Source organism: Platichthys flesus, chromosome 12, assembly GCF_949316205.1.
Source record: "Platichthys flesus chromosome 12, fPlaFle2.1, whole genome shotgun sequence".
Lineage (NCBI taxonomy): Eukaryota > Metazoa > Chordata > Actinopteri > Pleuronectiformes > Pleuronectidae > Platichthys > Platichthys flesus.
This window is the reverse complement of record NC_084956.1, coordinates 1,454,608-1,474,307: the sequence shown is the minus strand read 5'-3', so window position 1 is coordinate 1,474,307 and position 19,700 is coordinate 1,454,608. Positions and strand designations below refer to the sequence as shown.

At 43.1% G+C, this 19,700-nt stretch overlaps 1 pseudogene; it reads right to left on the bottom strand.

Moving 5' to 3' along the window:
• Positions 1-7,655: 7,655 nt before the first annotated feature.
• On the bottom strand, positions 7,656-17,170 carry LOC133966545 (NACHT, LRR and PYD domains-containing protein 12-like; annotated as a pseudogene).
• Between the last annotated feature and the right edge of the window lie 2,530 nt (positions 17,171-19,700).

Here is a 19,700-nt window from a genome sequence, read left to right as displayed (position 1 = left end):
AAATCTCCTTCAGAAGACTTTACCACACCACCATCCTCTTCGTCACCTTCCTGTTCACCAATGTGCTTTGTTCTGCAGCTTGAAGACATTTTCATTAAAGAGGTGAAGATCTACACTGAGATGTAAAACCAAAGGCTGGACACTAGGTGGCGACCTCCTCACAGACATGGTTGAGAAATGTGAAATGAGGGGCAGTTGTAAAGTATTTTAGTTTGGTTAGGGTTTGATAAGAGGTCTGATAAGGCTCCTCACCATTTCCTGATTCCAGTGCCAAGAAGGTGGAGCTATGCCTGCGCACCATCAATAAGGACTCCCCTTCATTATTGACCAATCAAGTTATCAAGTTGTGCTTTGGGTGCCCATTGCTTTGCTGTAACTTTTCATACCTTTTCATTACTTCTTAATAAATACTTGTTGAACCAAACCGAGACCTGCTCTTCTCATATTTGGGATAAAGAACAGGACAATATGAGATTAAAGGTTAATGTGTTTAGATCTTTCTTCTTAATATTAAAGACATAAAAACTGCTGTTGTTTAGTGTTTTCTTCTTTAATGAGACCGAGCAGCTCTTCATCATTTCACCTCATTTGTGTTACTTTACTGTTTTTCCTCTTCAAATAAAAACAAAAAATGTAATCTGGTTAAAATAAATGAGTAAATAAACACATCATCTATTGCTTCATATAATAAACAGGACTTTCTTTATTTCCATGTTGAGTTGTTGTGTCAGCTGAGAAACTAAAAACTCTGAGCTGCTTGTGAACTTGTCTCTGTGAGTTGAGTTGAGTTGAGAAAAAACTGATGAGTTGATGACACCTGGGATTTAATTTAATATTTAAATCTCATTTGAGACACAGAATATTAGTAAACTGAAGAAGCTCGATGTCGTTTCAAACTTATTATAATTGTGTGTGAGCAGCTTTAAATAAAGATTATTAGATTTGTATTACCGCTGGGCGGAGCTAACATGTCACAGATACAACCATCAGAGAGAGAGAGAGAGAGAGCGAGAGAGAGAGAGAGAGAGAGAGAGAGAGAGAGGTGTTAAACTTGAACCTAAACCAAACACTAACCTGAAACTGAAGCTACTGAACTGATGAGCGTCTTGTTTACGAGCAGCAGTTTATATCAGATTATTCTTCTTTCTGATTCTTTTCATTCAGGATCAGAGGTTTTGTGTTTTGCCTTCAAATTATTTTTTTTGTGAATGGATGAAATCAACCGATAAATAATACAAAACAAATGTATTGATCTGCTGTCAGGCTGTTTATATTGAGACATATTGATCAGATGTAGAATTCCATTAAGAGCACAAGCTTTTCCTTATAAGTATAAAGTATATCCCATAAATGTGTTTGATGGAATTCTAACGGATCCTTTGGACGACGTGTTGTTCACACTTTGTGTTTGGTCACGTGACACCAGCCTGGTGCACAGCTCCATGAAGAGATGATGGTCTCACTCTGCAGAGGAAGTGGACCTCAGAGCTTCAACATCTGCTGGACAGATGTTAGAGCAGCGTGTTCATGAACATGGCGTCACAGTCACATGTTGGACTGACACACTTGTGTTGAGGATCATCACAAAGTCACATGATGACCTCTCCACACAGTGAGGACTTGAGCCTGTCAGGAACTGACTCTGTCAAACATTTCTTATCCTGAAGTCACAAAGAACTGAGACGGGCTTGAACATGGAGTGAAACCATCATGTTGAGACAAGTGCAGTGGCGGATTGGCCGTCGGGAGCACCGGGACGTTTAGCGTACCACAGCAGCACTACGGCAATGCACGAGCATTTAAAAAGAAAACACCCGGGAGCTCTGGTTCAGGATGGCCGCAAACCACCGCAAGTTCTGTTGATTTTCCCCCTTCCCCGACCTGGAATGTTCGTTTATCAAGCAGTCGCAGTAGTATACCAAAGATAAAAGTTCGTATGTTTATTAATATTAATATTTGAATATATTCGAATATTTATTAATAATATTTGGACCATTAAATGTCTTCATTCCTTTATATGGTATAAAACTCAGCCAAAAGCCGAGCTCCGAGGGTTTGTTTACCAGCGTTGCTATGGTGACCGGTCTTGCGTGTTCCAACGGTTTATTAGGTATCTAAGCTGTCTAATCACTTCATTCACTGCCTCTTCCGTGGTCATTACAATATTATGAAATATGAATAGACTTTGTCGGGTTCGGATTTTATACTCTCGTGAAAAGAGAACTTTTGTCATGTTAAAAAAAAAAAAAGAAAGTCGTTCGATTAGTCGACTAATCGAAAAAAAAAATCGCTAGATTAGTCGTTAGAAAAATAATCTTTTGGGACAGCTATAGTGCTTTTTGAGGATGAGCTATCAGTTTTTATTACATGAAGAAGACATGTGATAATAGGAATTAAATGGCGAAGCGAAAGACGCGCTAATGCCAATTACTAAGGAACGGAAAAGGGTAGAAACAAACTTTTTTTCTAGAAGAAAGAAGAGATCCTACTATTTCTTATGGTGGTTTCAGAGTTTACAACACAGCCCCCTCCACACACAAACACATACACACACTGACACAGGCACACGGCCCGACAATCAATCCAGAATGCCTAGACATGAATGAAAAATATGTTGCATAATGTTTGAGCCACTACAGGATAGTTTATACATGGTGAAATAATAAAGCATTATTAAATACAGCTAGCTTTTTTGTTTACTCTTAATCTATTGGGCTGCAGCTTTGTGGCAGTTTTCTTTATTGTAATTCTGCACCATAAATGATAGTTTGACTATCATAATAATATATACAGGCTCTATATGGTATGACTATAAACTTTATAGGCTGTGTTCACAGACACCTGTCTTTCTGGTTTGTGTGTGCAATACACATTGTTTGAATGTAAACAGCAGTGCAATAAACTTAAAACATGGCCTGCTCTTGGGTTTTTCCTTGCAAAGGTGGAGAAGGAACCAGCAGCAGCACTGGTACCCCAAGTGCTCCTGCAGAACTGGAGAGTGTTGGTACACAGTCAGAAACAGAGCAGGACATCCCAGGTACCACTTAAGAGCATACAGAGTATGCTTTTAGATTAATAGGTGATTTATTAATGAAACTATCAGCAAGAGTGTAATCAGGAAGAATACAATTGATGACTGCATAATATGTAATACAAGTTTAGAATCAGGCTATACTTGTCAATCTCATTCTGCAGAGCAACCAGACGTTGAAGTTGAGGAAGAGGGAGAGAGAGAGAGACAGGTTCAGAGTCCAGCACAGGAGAAAATGAAAGGGAGAAAACAGAACATTCATTTGATTATTTTGCCCGCCCTCAGCCCAAGGACTATGACTTATTTTTTAAGAACCACCCAAAACAAACCACTCAAAGAATCATCCCTAATGTATTCAATTCCAAAGATGGCACCAACAGAAAATGGCTGACATACAATGAAGGAACTCACTCCTTGTTCTGTTCAGTATGTCTAGCATTTGCAAAACCCTCTGCCAGTGAAAGTACATTTGCCAAAGGAGGGATGCATGATTGGAAACATGCCCATCAGAGGGTACAGGAGCATGAGAGAAGCAAGACTCACAGAGAGAGTGCAGAAGCCTTTTTTCTCAGAGCCAGCAGGGCAGACATTTGTAGCCTTTTGAGTGACAAACAAATGTCTATTCAAAGAGAGCAGATCAGAAAGAGGAGGCAGGTCAAGGAACGTGTCATAAATGTAGTAAAAGTTATCGGTAAATGCGGGCTTAGCTACAGAGGACACAGCCAAGAAGCTGCGTATACATTGGAAAACATCGCCAGCAACCATGGCAACTTTCTTGAACTAATTTTGTTGCTGAGCAAATATGATGTCTGCCTACAAGAGCACGTTAAGGATTGTATTGAGAAGAGTAAAAAACAGATGGAAAGTAAAGGAAGAGGGTCATTGGTAACAATGATGTCCAAAACGACAGTAAATAAAGTTATTGAAGTCATCAGGTCATTGATTCAGCAGACAATTGCTGTTGAAGTGAAAAGGGCAGGGATGTTCTCTGTACAACTGGACACAACACAGGATTTGACATCCAAAGACCAATGTGCAGTAGTTCTGCGATATGTCACTACTGTTGTCCATGAGAGACTCATTGCTGTCATTGACTGTGAGTCATCAACTGGACAGTACTTTGTGGACCTTGTAAAAGAGACACTCGCAAAGATGGACATAGACATCAAACATTGCATTGGCAATGCAACAGATGGAGCAGCTAATATGCAGGGAAAATACAGAGGCTTCTCTGCATTGATTACAGAAGTATCTCCCAACCAAGTCCACATTTGGTGTTACTCACACATCCTAAATCTTGTGCTAAGTGACACCACTCGGGTTGTTGTTGCAAGCGAATCCCTTTTCTGTCTCCTGAACGACATTGCAGTGTTAATTCGAGACTCCTATAAGCGCATGCACCTATGGGAGGAAACCACTGAGGACAAGAGACGCAGGCGGCTAGGTGTCATTGGTGAAACACGCTGGTGGGCTAAAGATGAAGCATTGAAGAAAGTCTTCGGAGGCTTTGCAAAGCCCAACCAGGCACTCTACACAGATGTCATCATCACTATGGAGAAAATTGAAAAGGACATGACCATAAAACCTTCTATCCGAAGCAAGGCCCAAGGGTACAAAGATGCTCTGCTAAGGTATGAGACGATTCTCACAGCTGAGATTTATCTCAGGATCTTTGAGAACACATCCCCTCTCTCGAAATATTTGCAAACAAGTGGGATAGATTTTGTGACAGCACAACACCTAGTGACTGGAACAGAGGATAATCTGAGAAAGTATGCAAGAGACTTTCAGAGTGTGAAGAAGGCAGCAGACAACTTTGTTGAGTGGGCCAATGGCATTCTGGAAGAACAGCAGAACTGTGATGCTGAAGCTCAAACTGCTCTGCCAGAGAAGAGAACAAAAAAAAAGAAGAGAAGGCAAGGTGAATTGGCAGAAGATGACCTCATTGCTAATGCTGACAAAAATTGTGAAATCAAAATCCACAATGTGATACGGGGAGAGCGTGGCCTAGGGGATAGAGCGGGTGCTATGCAACAAGAAGGTCGCCGGTTCGAATCCCACTCTATCCCATCTGCATGCCTAGGTGTCCTTGACAAGATACTGAACCCCTAGATGGCCCCCCATAAAATGATGAGTGTTCTAAAAATGTAAGTCGCTTTGGATAAAAGCGTCAGCTAAATGACATGTAATGTACTGTAATGTAATGATACTGGACACTGTTGTGGAAAGTATCCACCATCGTTATGCAGCAAATGCAGTGCTCTGTGCAGATGTCTCCTGCATGGATCCTAAACGCTTTCCTGAAATCAGAGAAAAGGGCCTTCCAAACACAGCCATGAAGGAGCAAATGCTTGTTGAAATTTGATGACCGTGCCACTGTTGAAGCATTGCAGGCTGAACTGACCAGCCTGGCACAACACTGGGAAAGACTCAAACAATCACTACAAGAGGAGTACAACACCAGGGCTGCCACCACCAGTGATGACTCTGGAGAGGATGTTGATGAAAGTGTGGAGTTTGTGAGCACAAGTTGTTCAACCTGTAAAAACTGCCTGGTATGCTGCTATTTACTCCTGTCACAGTACAATCTGCTCACAGATGCATATCATATCATATCATTGGTTTGGGCTACAAGTTCATCCTCACACTATCAGTCTCACAGGTGGCCTGTGAGAGGACCTTCTCTACTCTGAAACTTGTGAAGAATTGCCTGAGAACCTCTCTCAATCAAGAGAACTTAGAAGCATTCATGCTGATGGCAACAGAGAAGGAGATTCTAATGGCACTTGACAAAGATGACATTATTGACAAGATGGCAGAGAGCAGTGAGCTACTGCGCCGCCTACTGATTTACTAGGGATAATCGCTGACTGGTTACTCTTAGTGATCTACTTTATTGCCACTAATGAGTGAATATTGTATTCTAAGTTCTTCTTTGTTGTTCTTACATTGTTGCTTGTTAAATTTAAAGAAATTAATATATTCCAGTTTTGATAAATGTTTTATATGTTTGATGCTTGAAAGTAAAGTTAATTATTGAACATCCAGGCTAGTATTTGTCTCTCTTTTTACAAATATAGGCCCATTGTTTTGTATGTCTTGACTTGTACATTTGTGTATCCTATGGCTGCTGTCCTCAATAGTTTTTGAGTATTCATCCATTGCTATAACATTTGAAAACAGGGTTTTCAATGAAAATCATATATTCAAATAGATAACTCATCGGTCACTCCTAAATCTCTTTTAACTATCAAATAGTGTTAGAATACACAACTAGAGGTATGGTGGTCTGCATGAGAAGGGTGGCCTGGAATGGCATCAAATTCCCGGCCTGAATTATTGTCCCAGTCCGCCACTGGACAAGTGTCTTCACAAAATAACACAAACTGTTCAACACAACAGGACCAAAATGTCCACTGTCTTCAGGACATCGTCTCTCAGACACTTTCTGTCCCTTGTCTCTGCTGTGAACCTCCCATCATCAATTATTTCCCAGCATGCTGCTGTTCCCAGAGGCCTGCTACAGTCTCCCCCTGGTGGATGTTCTGAGGTGGTGGTCGAGAACGTACAACAAAATCTTCATCTACGTTTGTATAAAACGTCCTCGGGTCAGTTTTCTATTAAATATGGTAAAATGTTTATTAAACAGTTTCCTCAGAGACTTAAAGATGCTCTGCTCTAGTATCGACTCTTCTTCATACTGTAAATGTCTCATTCACTTTTCTTCTGCTTGTATCCATTATGTCAAACTGGTGATTTTGTTCTTTTACCTGCACCAAGGACGAGATGTTTCCACCAGTTTGTTTGAAGAGGAAAGAAAAGCTGAGTCATGATTCCAGTGAAGTCGGTGGAAGGATGTTTATTGAGCATTAAAGTAGAAACAGAACTTTTCTCTCTGAGATGTTTTTCTTCTCGTTACATCTGGTTTGTCACAGAGGAAATGATCCATGTGTTTGACTCATAGACTGAATATAAAGGCTTTGACTGGGATGTGCTGCTGTTATACTGCAGCGCCACCTGTGGGTCAAAAGTAGAAAAGCCACCACCGCTCTGCACCTGATGCAGAAATGAAAACGTCCCATTTTTAAGTCCAGAGTTTTTATCTTTTGTGTCAAAGACAAAACTCGACAAAGTGATTTCAATGTGTTTAACTTTGTGTTGAACTGAATCAATTTGTGACGTGAATCCAGGAACTTTAAGATCATAAAAAAACATATACACAGAATGTGGTTCTACACACATGGAGACATACTGAGAGACAAAGGTTGAAAATAATAAAGACAAACTTAAACTCACTGTATGTGACTCTTTATAGAGGGTTTATATATTCTGCTTGTGTTGTGTCATGTAAATAAACACATTCTTCATATGAATAAACACAATCGGGGCAAGAAGGTTGCTGGTTTGAATCCGGTTCAGATGGGGTCTTCCTGTGTGGAGTCTGCATGTTCACCCCGTGTTTTCTCCAGGTGCTCCGGTTTCATCTCACAAACAGATGCAGATTAGGGGTTGTGTAGATTGGAGACTACACACAAGCTGCTACTGCTTCAGCCTCTGGATCCTCAGGACACAGCTCAGCCTCCGTCCACACACACTGTGCTCTTCACACTCAGCTCCACAAAGCTCACCACCTGTTGAGAGAAGAAGACATCAGTGTTACAGAGACTCACTTCATCAGCTGTGAGTAAGTGATGCAGTTCATCCAGTAGAAAGAGCAGCAGGGACTTCAGTCCTGTTCAGAGGTGGAGCAGCTTCCTCTCTGCTTCATGTTCACGTGTTGGAATGAACACGCTAAGAGCTCAGTGTGTGTCCCCTGCATGTCAAAGTGCAGAGTGAACACCTGAGAGGTGGATTTACTGCTGTTACAGGTGAAGACATGTTTTACTGTGTGTTGATGAACATCTGCTTCTGACAAACTGGGACCAGTGGAGACAGATGGACCTCAGCAGAGGTTCTGCTCTGTATAAAGAGCTCCTGGTTACCATGTGATGAGGAGAGGCTTCAGTCCCACTGATCTCAGAGCTGTGACAAAGATCCACCTGATCAGTTCTTCACGGATGAAGTGAGAGAACAAAGTGCCTCAGATCAGATGAAGACGACACCGTCTCTGTCCCTCGTGTGAGGCTGTCAGCTGTGGTCCAGCTTCACTTCCTGTTCACATGAAAACAACAACAACTGTGGTCTTCACGTCAACTCAATCACATGATCCCAAGCAGCTTGTGGCTTGTCTGATTGACCGACTGTTGTCTCTCTGTGTCTCTGTCCAATCCTGACGTCTGTCCTCATTGTCCTCTCACAGCTTCACTGAGGAAACACTGAGGCCTGAACTACGAAGACACTTCAACATGTCCAGGAGATCTTTCTGAGATCAGCTCAACTGAACCTGACAGATACAGTCAGGCTAAGTGGTCACATGACGCTGGTTATCAACTCGTTAAGTTAACTCAGGTTTTCTTCATCGAGATCTGAGCGTGCACATAAAAGGGGCGGGGTTTACTTAGTATGACCAATAACAGACATGGACAGTTTGACTGACAGCAGAGCCTCATATTTCACAACCAGGATCAAACTGTTCTATAATAAAAATCAGAGGAGAACAAACACATGATCCAGAATAAAAGAAACTCAGTCACAGCTGCTAAATGCAGGAAGAACAGCTGGTAAAACATCTGGATCATGTCAATGTGTAAGTTACAGCGCCCCCTGGTGGCATCTGGTAAAAATATATTACGTGACCACGACATAATAACATGTGATTGAGATAAATAACTCAAGACCACGAAATCTGAATCTGTTGTTTACTAACAAGACGAGAGGAAGAGAAGAAGACACACACTGTCTCACTGTCTCTGAGGATACATACTGTGGTGGAAACCTCTGACATCACTACTTAATACAAACACATGGCCCTTTCTTCAGGAAGCTGACTGAGTGCATCTCGTGTCTTGGTGACAGGATGAGTCTGGAGAGATTGAGACGTTGATTTAAACTTCCCTTATCGGTCCCTTTAAGGAGAGTGTGCACCACACAACAGTGTAGAGTCACTGTGCTCAGTGGGCGGAGCTTCTATACAGGTTGATCTCAAACTTAATCAGAAGTTACCATGGTGATTTACCTCGTTAAGAAGTGGACGAGTTTCGTAGAACTGAAAAAACTAAACCTGAAGTTAAGCTGATAACCACAAATCCTGCTTGGTAGCACAGACCCTGGATCTGTGATACTGACTGTGTTTAGTAAAATACTGATGAAAGCAGCGTGGACTGACTCCAACCATCTACTGACCTCAGAGTCTCCAGTCGACAGGTTGAACTCTGCCGTAGATCAAGCAGCTCCTTCACTGCTGAGTACTGCAGGCCGTTGTCACTCAGATCCAGTTCTCTCAGATGAGAGGGGTTTGACCTCAGAGCTGAAGCAAGAGAAGAACAGCTGATCTCTGACAGACTGCAGTCCTCCATCCTGGATAAAGAATAAAACTTTGAATTAAACTGTCAGCTCAGACTCATAACATGGAAGATAAATATGAAATCAGACATGTTGGACTAAAAACGAGTCCTGATTCAGTACAAATAGACTATTTGGACCCGGTCTCTGTCCTGCAGATCAGTTTAGGAAATCCTGATCTAAACTCAGTGTTGCATCAAGTAGCTGAATATTTAAAATGTCACAGATTAATTAATGAATGGATTCAAGTTATGTATGATGAGGAATTATGTTAAATTAGAACGAAGTTAAACAAATTGTGTATAAATAGTGTATTATAGATATGAGATCGACAAAAGTCAGTCAGTGAACTGACCTCAGAGTCTCCAGTCGACAGGTTGGACTCTGTAGAAAACCACACAGCTCCTTCACTCCTGAGTCCTTCAGGCCGTTGAAGCTCAGATCCAGTTTTCTCAGATGAGAGGGGTTTGACCTCAGAGCTGAAGCCAGAGAAGACCAGCTGATCTCTGACAGACTGCAGCTCTCCAACCTGGATAAAGAATAAAACTTAACTGTAAATTAAACTGAGTTCATGTGTGAAAACAAAAGACTTTGACTAAACATCACTGTCTCTGTTTTCACACCTGAAGTCTGAGTCAAGTTGTTCTGGACATTTTCTGGAACTTTTCCTGCAGCCTCCTAATAAAGTTTCTGAGTGAGTCCATGTGAGAATAGAGCAGGTGAATGTCCAGAGGATTCACAGAGAGCGAGTGGACGTGTGGATGAGGCTTCTAATACGTGACGGACGTGAAACTGGAAGAACACAAATATCTCAGGATGAAAAAGAGAAGACGAAGATGTAAACTTGGAAACACAAGGAGATTCCAGATCTTTTGGTGATGAGGTCTGACGCCGGTGTGGATGAGCTGTAAACAACAACACTGATCTTTCCACAGCAGAATTTATGCGTCATGTCCGGCCTCCTGCTGCTCCACCCGTTCTTCATATGTGAAACTCCAGAAAAATGTCCAGACACTATTTGACAGAGTTCATGACTGATAACAGCTTGAAAGTCCTCATGTCCTCGGGGTTCAGTTGTTTGTAATATGTAACTTCACCACTAGAGGTCTCTAAATATCTTGCTGGACATGTTCAGGTGCCGTACAAGTGGACAAGTGGACTACGTTCACATGTACGACACCTGGAGACGTCACTAACTCCTTCACAGTGAACCTGTAACTTAACATAACTTAACGTAACCATGGTTATCATGGTGATATGTGTTTTGGCTCCGCCCCTTGTCTGAATGTTCCCACATGTTCCTGTTGCTGTGAACGAGTCGGACCCGGACAATCTCCTGTTGCTGCTTCTGTTCCACAAAATGTCCGACCCACTTGTCAGAACATGTTCCACAGTTGATGTGTGAAAGGGCGAGCAGTTCTATGATCATGTTTTCTTGAAGTGGTGATGATCTGAGCAGCAGTTTGACCAGTTGAAAGTGGTGCAGGGAGCCTGAGGAACACGTGTGTACAGGGCGGGACAGAGATCTAGTGGTGAAAAGATAAACGCATGGACGACCCCGTGTAACCCAAAGTAGAAGAAACATGGCTGAAGAACTTGGTCCTGAAAATAAAAGGAATCAAATATAATCAACTTGGACTCTGGACCCTGAGCCCTGTCCCAGAACACCAACGCAGCACGCTGTCATGTGGTCAGTCCACAGGACCACCGGGACAAGTCCTGGTTAGCTTCCACAGAAACATTACATGTACACATTGTCCAGCATTGGATTGTTTCTCTGTCAGTAAAACTTCAGTCACATTGAGCCTGACTCGGTCCTCAGCGCTCATTCTACAAACATCTCTCAGTTCAGTATCAGTGTTCACTGTTAGGAACACATGCTCTGACCTTTGACCTTAAAGCTCCAGTGTGGAAGATTCAGGTGAAAGGATCCATTGTTAGAAACTGAAGAGAAAAGAATTCTAGAGATGTTTTCACTAGTTTCATCTGAATTGTAACAGTTGTTCTTTTCAATGGTGCATTTATATTTATATAATTAATATTTACCTACTTTACATTTAAATACTTTATATTTAAATACTGTATATTTACATACTTTATAAATAAATACTATATATTTACATACTTTATATTTACAGACTTTAGAATAAAATACTTTTGACTGAACCTTTAACATCAAAACATGATGTCTAACCTAAGCTTCTCCAGTCGACAGGTTGGACTTCGTTTGACTATAAAACAAGTCCTGATTCAGTAAAAATAGATTATTTGGACCCGGTCTCTGTCCTGCAGATAAGTTTAGGAAATCCAGAACTAAACTCAGTGTTTTAACAAGTAGCTGAATATTTAAAATGTCACAGATTCATTAATGAATTGATTCAAGTTATGTATGAAGAGGAATTATGTTCAATTAGAACGAAATTAGACAAATTGTGTATAAATGCTGTTTTGTAGATATGAGATCTACAAAGGTCAGTCAGTGAACTGACCTCAGAGTCTCCAGTCGACAGGTTGGACTCTGTAGAAAACCACACAGCTCCTTCACTCCTGAGTCCTCCAGGCCGTTTAGATTCAGATCCAGTTCTCTCAGATGAGAGGGGTTTGACCTCAGAGCTGAAGCCAGAGAAGAACAGCTGATCTCTGACAGACTGCACTGATACAACCTGGATAAAGAAATATGAATATTAGAATGTGTCCTCCTGTTGTTGTGGATCGTCATCATGTCAACACAGACTCTCAACATGCTGCTGACCTCAGTCCAATCTGTGACCTGAAGATAAATATCAGATCAGACATGTTGGACCATTGTTTCATTCATCAGCTTCTTCTCTGTGTGTTGGTCACTGAGCAGGTTTGTGTAATTAAACACTGTTTAAAGTAGGGATGGCTCCTGACAGTCACTTCCTGTTTTTTTCTATACTTATCAACTGTCCAACGTGTTTCAATAAGAATGTGTCTTATTTTGAAAACCTGAGGAGGACGAGTGCTCGGCCTCAGTCCACATGTTATTTACTGACACTTTCTTAGTGATCAGGAGCAGGTGAGTGCAGGTGAATGGAGTTGATGAGGTGGACGTGACTGACAGGCTGGGTGAGTGACAGATGACTGAGGGACAGTGAGCAGAGCAGAACTGAGACAATTTAAATAAATAATGACCCAATAAGAAAGAAAGTCTGAAAAGTGAAGAAGGATTTAAGGACCTCAGAGTCTCCAGTCGACAGTTTGGACTCTCTAGTCCAGAACACAGCAGCTTCACTCCTGAATCCTGCAGGTCGTTTCCACCCAGTTCCAGTTCTCTCAGATGTGAGGGGTCTGACTTCAGAGCTGAGGCCACGACTTCACACTGAGTCTCTGAGAGTCGACAACCACGGAGTCTGGAATTAAAGAAAATATCTGTGAGAATAAAATCTGAAAACACAACAATCATACAAAACTTGATTAATATTCCTCACTCCTTCACCCTGTAAACTGCTGCTAGCCCTTCTTTTAAATTTAAGTTTTTGCACTGTTATATGTTATATGTAATATGTCTACTGCATAGATGTTGCCTGCCAGGTCACAAGAATTTCACTGAGCTGAAGACGCTGTCATTTGTTCATGTGACAATAAACTTTGATTTGATTTGATTTGATTTCATCATGTGACCCTCACCCTGGTAAATCCCTTCTCTGTTAAAAACTCCTCAAGAGAATTCAAATTTGGTCCAAGTGTTCATTCAGACTAACAGAGGAACTCATTAGATTCAGGTCGTCAAAGATCAAAGGTCAAGGTCACAGAACATGTTTATGGCCTCTTGAACATGATATCTCAAGACTTTCTTTAGGGGATTTCTTCACATTTTGACTCAAAGAGAAACTGATTAGATTTCAGTGGGCAAAGGTCAAAGGTTACAGTGATCTGAAGTCAACATGTCAGGAACCTGGTGGGAAGGACACTGCACTGGTTGGTGGTGGCGTACAAACGCCTTGTGGAGGAAGCTGGAAAACCCAGAGAAAACCCTACAGACACCAGGAGAACCTCCTCCCCACAGAAAGGCTGCACTAACAGTGTTGACCACTGCAACACCATGCTGCCCAGAACAATGAGGATCATTTAACACTGAGTGTATTTGAAGAACGACTCATCTCCACTGATTGAACATGTTATTGATCATGTCTGGACTCACTGAGCCTTCCTGCAGTTCCTCACAGCTGGGATGAGTCTCCGTTGACCCTGGTTTGATGTGTTGAACTTCTTCACGTCAAACTCATCCAGAACCTCCTCTGACATCTGCAGCATGTAGGCCAGAGCTGAGCAGTGGATCTCAGAGAGTTTCTCCTTCGATCTGTTCTCTGATGTCAGGAACTGTTGCATCTTCTGATGAACTGAGTGGTCGTTCATCTCAGTCAGACAGTGGAAGATATTGATGCTTCTGTCAGGAGCAATGTCATCACTCTCCATCTCCTTCAGGTTGTTGATGACTCTCTGGATGATCTCTGGATTGTTCCGTGTCCGACCCAGCAGGCCTCCTAAGACTCTCTGGTTGGACTCCAGACTGAGGCCGTGAAGGAAGCGAACAAACAGGTCCAGATGACCATTTGTACTGGTGAGGGATTTTTTCATGGTTCTCTTCAGGAGGTCCTCCAGGGAGAAGGTACTGTCTGTGTCTCCATATGTTCCCAAGAAGTTGTTGAGTTCTTCTGTGTTTCTCTTGGTGTAACAGTGGAACATGTAGACTGCAGCCAGAAACTCCTGAACGCTCAGATGAACAAAGCAGTAAACTGATTTCTGGAAGATCACACACTCTCTTCTGAAGATCTCAGTACAAACTCCAGAGTACACCGAGGCCTCTGTGACATTAAGACCACACCGCTCCAGGTCTTCTTGGTAGAACATGATGTTTCCTTCCTCCAGTTGTTTAAATGCCAGCCACCCCAGCTTCAGGAGAACGTCCCTGTCAGCCTCCTTCAGCTGCTGTGGAGACGTCTCATGTCCCTCACCGTACTTGTTGTTCTTCCTCTTTGTCTGAACCAGCAGGAAGTGTGAGTACAGGTCAGTCAGGGTCTTGGGCAGCTCTCCTCTCTGGTCTGTGGTCAACATTTGCTCCAGAACTGTAGCACTGATCCAGCAGAAGACTGGGATTTGACACATGATGTGGAGGCTCCTGGACGTCTTGATGTGTGAGATGATTCTGCTGCACAGCTCTTCATCACTGAATCTCCTCCTGAAGTACTCCTCCTTCTGGGCGTCAGTGAAGCCTCGTACTTCTGTGATCCTGTCAACACATGAAGGAGGGATCTGATTGGCCGCCGCAGGTCTGGAGGTTATCCAGACGAGAGCAGAGGGAAGCAGATTCCCCCGGATGAGGTTTGTCAGTAGCACGTTGACTGATGACCTCTGTGTGACATCAGACACAAGCTCCCTGTGGTTGAAGTCCAGAGAAAGTCTGCTTTCATCCAGGCCGTCAAAGATGAACAAAGGTTTACAGACAGCGAGCGTCTCTGCCGTGAGCTTCTGTAACGCTGGATGGAAAACATGGAGCAGCGTGAGAAGACTGTGCTGCTGGTCCTTCACCAGGTTCAGCTCCCTGAACGAAAGCACAGCCAGCAGACCCACATCCTGGTTCTCTAAACCCTCTGCCCAGTCCAGAGTGAACTTCTGCACCAAGAAGGTTTTTCCAACGCCAGCGACGCCGTTGGTCAGGACGACTCTGATGCTGCTCTGCTGGTCAGTGGAGGCTTTGAAGATGTCGTGGACCTTGATGGGAGTGTCGTGGAGGATCTTCCTCTTGGAAGCCGTCTCAAGCTGCCTCACCTCATGTTGAGTATTAACCTCTTCACTCTGTCCCTCTGTGATGTGGAGCTCAGTGTAGATCCTGTTCAGGAGGGTTCTACTTCCTGTTTCATCACTTCCTTCAGTCACATGTTCACATCTCCTCATCAGACTGAGCTTATGTTCATCTGAAACCTCCTGCAGACCACGATCTGCTGAAAGACAAGAAACAATGTGAGAGACAGAGAATCTGAGAATCTGCTGATTGTTTTCATCAGATCCAGAAAAACTACAGAAAATAAAAGCTTTTTAACTTTGTGCTTTTCTAACGATGTTAAATGTTGATGCTGTATGAAGGAACAAAATAAAACCACATGTGCTGATGTCAGAAGTGAAGACATCAGCAGACACATGTACAGTGCTGCTCTGACCGGCTCACTGACCTCCAGCTCCTGTTCTGGATCTTTGTCCACACTGGGGACAGGAGGAGTCTCCTGAAGAGCCAGACTGGTCCCAGTATGAGGTGATGCACCGTCTGCAGAACCAGTGTCCAAAGCTGGTGGAGACTGGATCCTTCAGGACGTCCTGACACGAAGCACAGCAGGACGACTGCTCCTCCTCAGAAACATGACTCCTCTTCCTCTCCCTGTGAAGACATTTCCTGATAAGTCACATGTCACAGTCACAGGTTGTCATTACTTCTGTCAAGGAGGTTTTGTTTTCACCCAGTATGTTTGTTTGTTGGTTGGTTCGTTAGTGGGATTATAAAAAATGACAGATTACCAGTGAATTTGGTGGAAGGTTGTGGTCTGTGAACCAGATCGGGGGGGGGGGGGGGGGGGGTACTCTTTCACAGACATGTTCAGAGGACTGCTGTTTACCAGTGTGTGGAATTTGGTGCAGATCCAAATCAGAATGAGTCTCTAGTGGATTTCAAAGTGGTTTCATAAGGAGCGTGTTGGTTCTTGGTGGAGGTCTGAGCTCTTTAAATGATTCTGAGAGATTAGTCACCAACTTCAATGAAGCTGTGTCCTAATGCAGGGGCCACACTAGAGGAAACTAGATCCTCTTCAGAGCAGGTCCCAGTAGAAACAGTCTCTTACTCTGTGTGTGAGGGTCCAGGTTCATTACTGAGGTTTGGAGGATACTCTTTGGATATGTCACTCTTCAAAGACAGACAACTGGACCCTAGAGACTCTGCTCTCAGTCTGTGGTCCTGACCTCTGCAAACACAAACATTTTTTTATTCAGAACACATCATTCACTGGTTCATTCTCTGAGGATTCAGTTTGGAGGTTCACATGTTTGTAGCAGTTCTCTTACTTTGTGTGTGAGGGTCCAGGTTCATTACTGAGGTTTGGAGGATACTCTTTGGACCAGTCACTCTTCAAAGACAGACAGCTGGACCCTGGAGACTCTGCTCTCAGTCTGTGGTCCTGACCTCTGCAAACACAAACATGTTTTCATTCAGAATACATCATTCACTGGTTCATTCTCTGAGGATTCAGTTTGGAGGTTCACATGTTTGTAGCAGGTCTCTTACTCTGTGTATGAGGGTCCAGGTTCATTACTGAAGAATAGAAGAAGATCTTTGAACTGTAAACTCCTCTGAGACAGACAGCTGGACCCTGGAGACTCTCCTCTCAGTGTGTGGTCCTGACCTCTGCAAACACAAACATGTTTTTATTCAGAACACATCATTCACTGGTTCATTCTCTGAGGACTCAGTTTGGAGGTTCACATGTTTGTAGCAGGTCTCTTACTTTGTGTGTGAGGGTCCAACTTGCTCGGAAGTGTCCTCGTCCATGTTGCACCGGCTGCGGCTCAGTTGTGGTTCAGGCCACGCTGCTCTTCTAAATATTCAAGGTCTGGTCTTTTTCCTTCTGGTTCTGCGCTCAGTTTACAGCAGACCACAGTGAAATGATCTTTCACACCAGTTTCAATGTTTATCTGTTGAAAACGTCACAAAAATATTGTCAACACTTCCTGTAGCCTACCCATTTCCAAATAAAAGCACTCCAGTTTTTCTGTCGACTGAATCAATTAATATACTTTTTTAAATGTTTTTAATTGTGAAATAGATGCAGGGCTTCATAGTTTATAGTACTGGTATTTATTTGTGTACACAGGAGTACTTATATACAAGGAAATACAGTGATCACATCAGAAACCTCTGGAAGGCTGTAGCAGGTCCGGTTCTATGGGGGTGCATAAGCATGCATTGCACCCCCAAAAAAATTGTTTGCACCCTCAATTGAAAAAAAATAAAGATTTTTTTTTTTTATAAATATGATAAAAATAATAAAATACTTGCTCACAAAACAAATTGTAATGAAACTTGTGACTATTTCCATTAAATACCATTGAGATATGAGCATCCGACATCACTCTGACTGTTCAACAAACTGACAAAATCACTCCGCATTTATGTATGGTGTTTTGTTTATATGTTGCTTGGCAACAGTCCGCTCAGTGGGAATTTATTTTTGTTGCCGGAAGCAATTTCATTCGTTTATATGATTAAATAAACAAACAAATCACAATCTATTGTCAATTATTATTATTAACAGTACATTTTACTAGTATATATTTTGCTTTATACTGTTGTATAAAGCAATATCACACTCGAGGGCGCAATGTTGTCGCTCTATATGATTGGCCGCCGGCCGGCATCGTGTGTCATGCCGGCGTCGTTTGCAAAATGCACGCACCCATAGTATATCTATAGCGCGCACGGTAGTGACGTTGAACTTCTTCGGCAGCAACAGTTATATATCCGTTGGATATCCATTTAGGAATGGATATCCGAAAATGGTTAAAAAAGAACACAGCAGAAGACATTAACCGGAGCAGGGAGGAGGATGGAGACAATGTGGGTCACGCGGCAGCCGGAACAGTTGACGTTACTTTGGCTTCTGTCAACGTCAGCTCTATAATCGTTGTGGAGGCTAGCACTAGCAACGCCAGCTCAATCCTGCCCGACTCGCTGCCTTTGCCTGCGCCGCCCTCACTCCCGGACAAGCAGCCTTCGGCTTCGACACTGCCACCCGTTGGCGGCCCGCAAGTGCCAGGGGATCTCGGATCAACACAGCCTACCCAGGTATTTCTTAAAACATATCCGACTCGCCTGTACAGTGGGGTAAAGCGGTCCTTTTGCAGCTCGTGGTTTGCTGCTAGAGAATGGCTAGAGTATTCTTGTGAGAAAGATTCAATTTTCTGCTATGCCTGCAGAAACTTTGGGTCAAATAAAAACAGCACCGATGCTTTCACCATGACTGGCTACAACAACTGGCGCCATGCTCTTGTACGTGGAAAGGGGCTGGGAAGGCACGAGTCCAGCAAAGAGCACATGAAGTCAGTGGCATTGTGGAAGGAGAGGCGTACAAGGAGTGTGACTGGTACAGAGATCTCCACACTTGTAAATACAGCACAACTGGAGAGGAACCGCACCTATGTAGCAGCTATTGTTGACATCATTCAATTTATAGCTTTAAACCAGCTGCCTTTTCGTGGCTCAGATGATGCTTTGGATGCAAGAGGTGAGGTGGGCATTGGCATTTTTCTTGCATTGATGGACTACACCCTTAAAAAGGACAAGGACCTTGCTAGGATTTTTAGCACCATCCCTGCGAATGCCACATACACATCACATCACATCCAAAATGAAATTATTGAAATCATGAGAACAATCATCACAGAGGAAATAGTGAAAGATATAGGAGAGGCTTGGTACACATTAAAGGTTGATGGCACCAAAGATCCCACTGGCTGCGAAAATATATCCATAGTGCTTCGCTACGTGGACACAAGCAACACTGTAAGGGAGCGACTTGTCTCAATGGCCACTACCAAACAATGTGATGCCAAGTCTCTGACTCAGCTGGTTTTGGCACAGTTGAGAGACATTGGGCTAAATACAGCGAAGGTGCTCAGTCAGTGTTACGATGGGGCAAGTGTCATGTCTGGAGTACACGGAGGGATGCAGAAAATCGTGCAGGAAGAATTGCAGAGAGAGGTGCCATACGTACACTGCTTTAATCATCAGTTGCATTTGGTTGTGGTGCACGCCATGTCTTCTGATTTCGCACTGGAAAACTTTTTCAGTGTATGCACCTCACTCTACAAGTACTTCAAGAAACCTACAGTGGCTGCAGTGTACACGGGCGAGAAGTTAAAGAGGTTGCTTGAGCAACGGTGGACAGGCCACCTGGCCACAGTGACGGTGATCCTGAAATCAATTGATAACATTGTCCACTTGCTTCGTGGGATCGAAGGCTCCCAAACCAGTGCAGCAGAGGTGCGAATGGAGGCCACAGGGCTTTTGAAGGCCATTACCCAGCCCAGCTTCCTGTTCATTGCCTGCATGACGCATCAAATATTGAGTTTGCTTGATCCTCCCAACACTGCACTCCAAGCCAAATCCACAGACCTCTACACTGGTGTCAGACTGGTCCAAAGTGCCTTGGCGTGTGTTGAG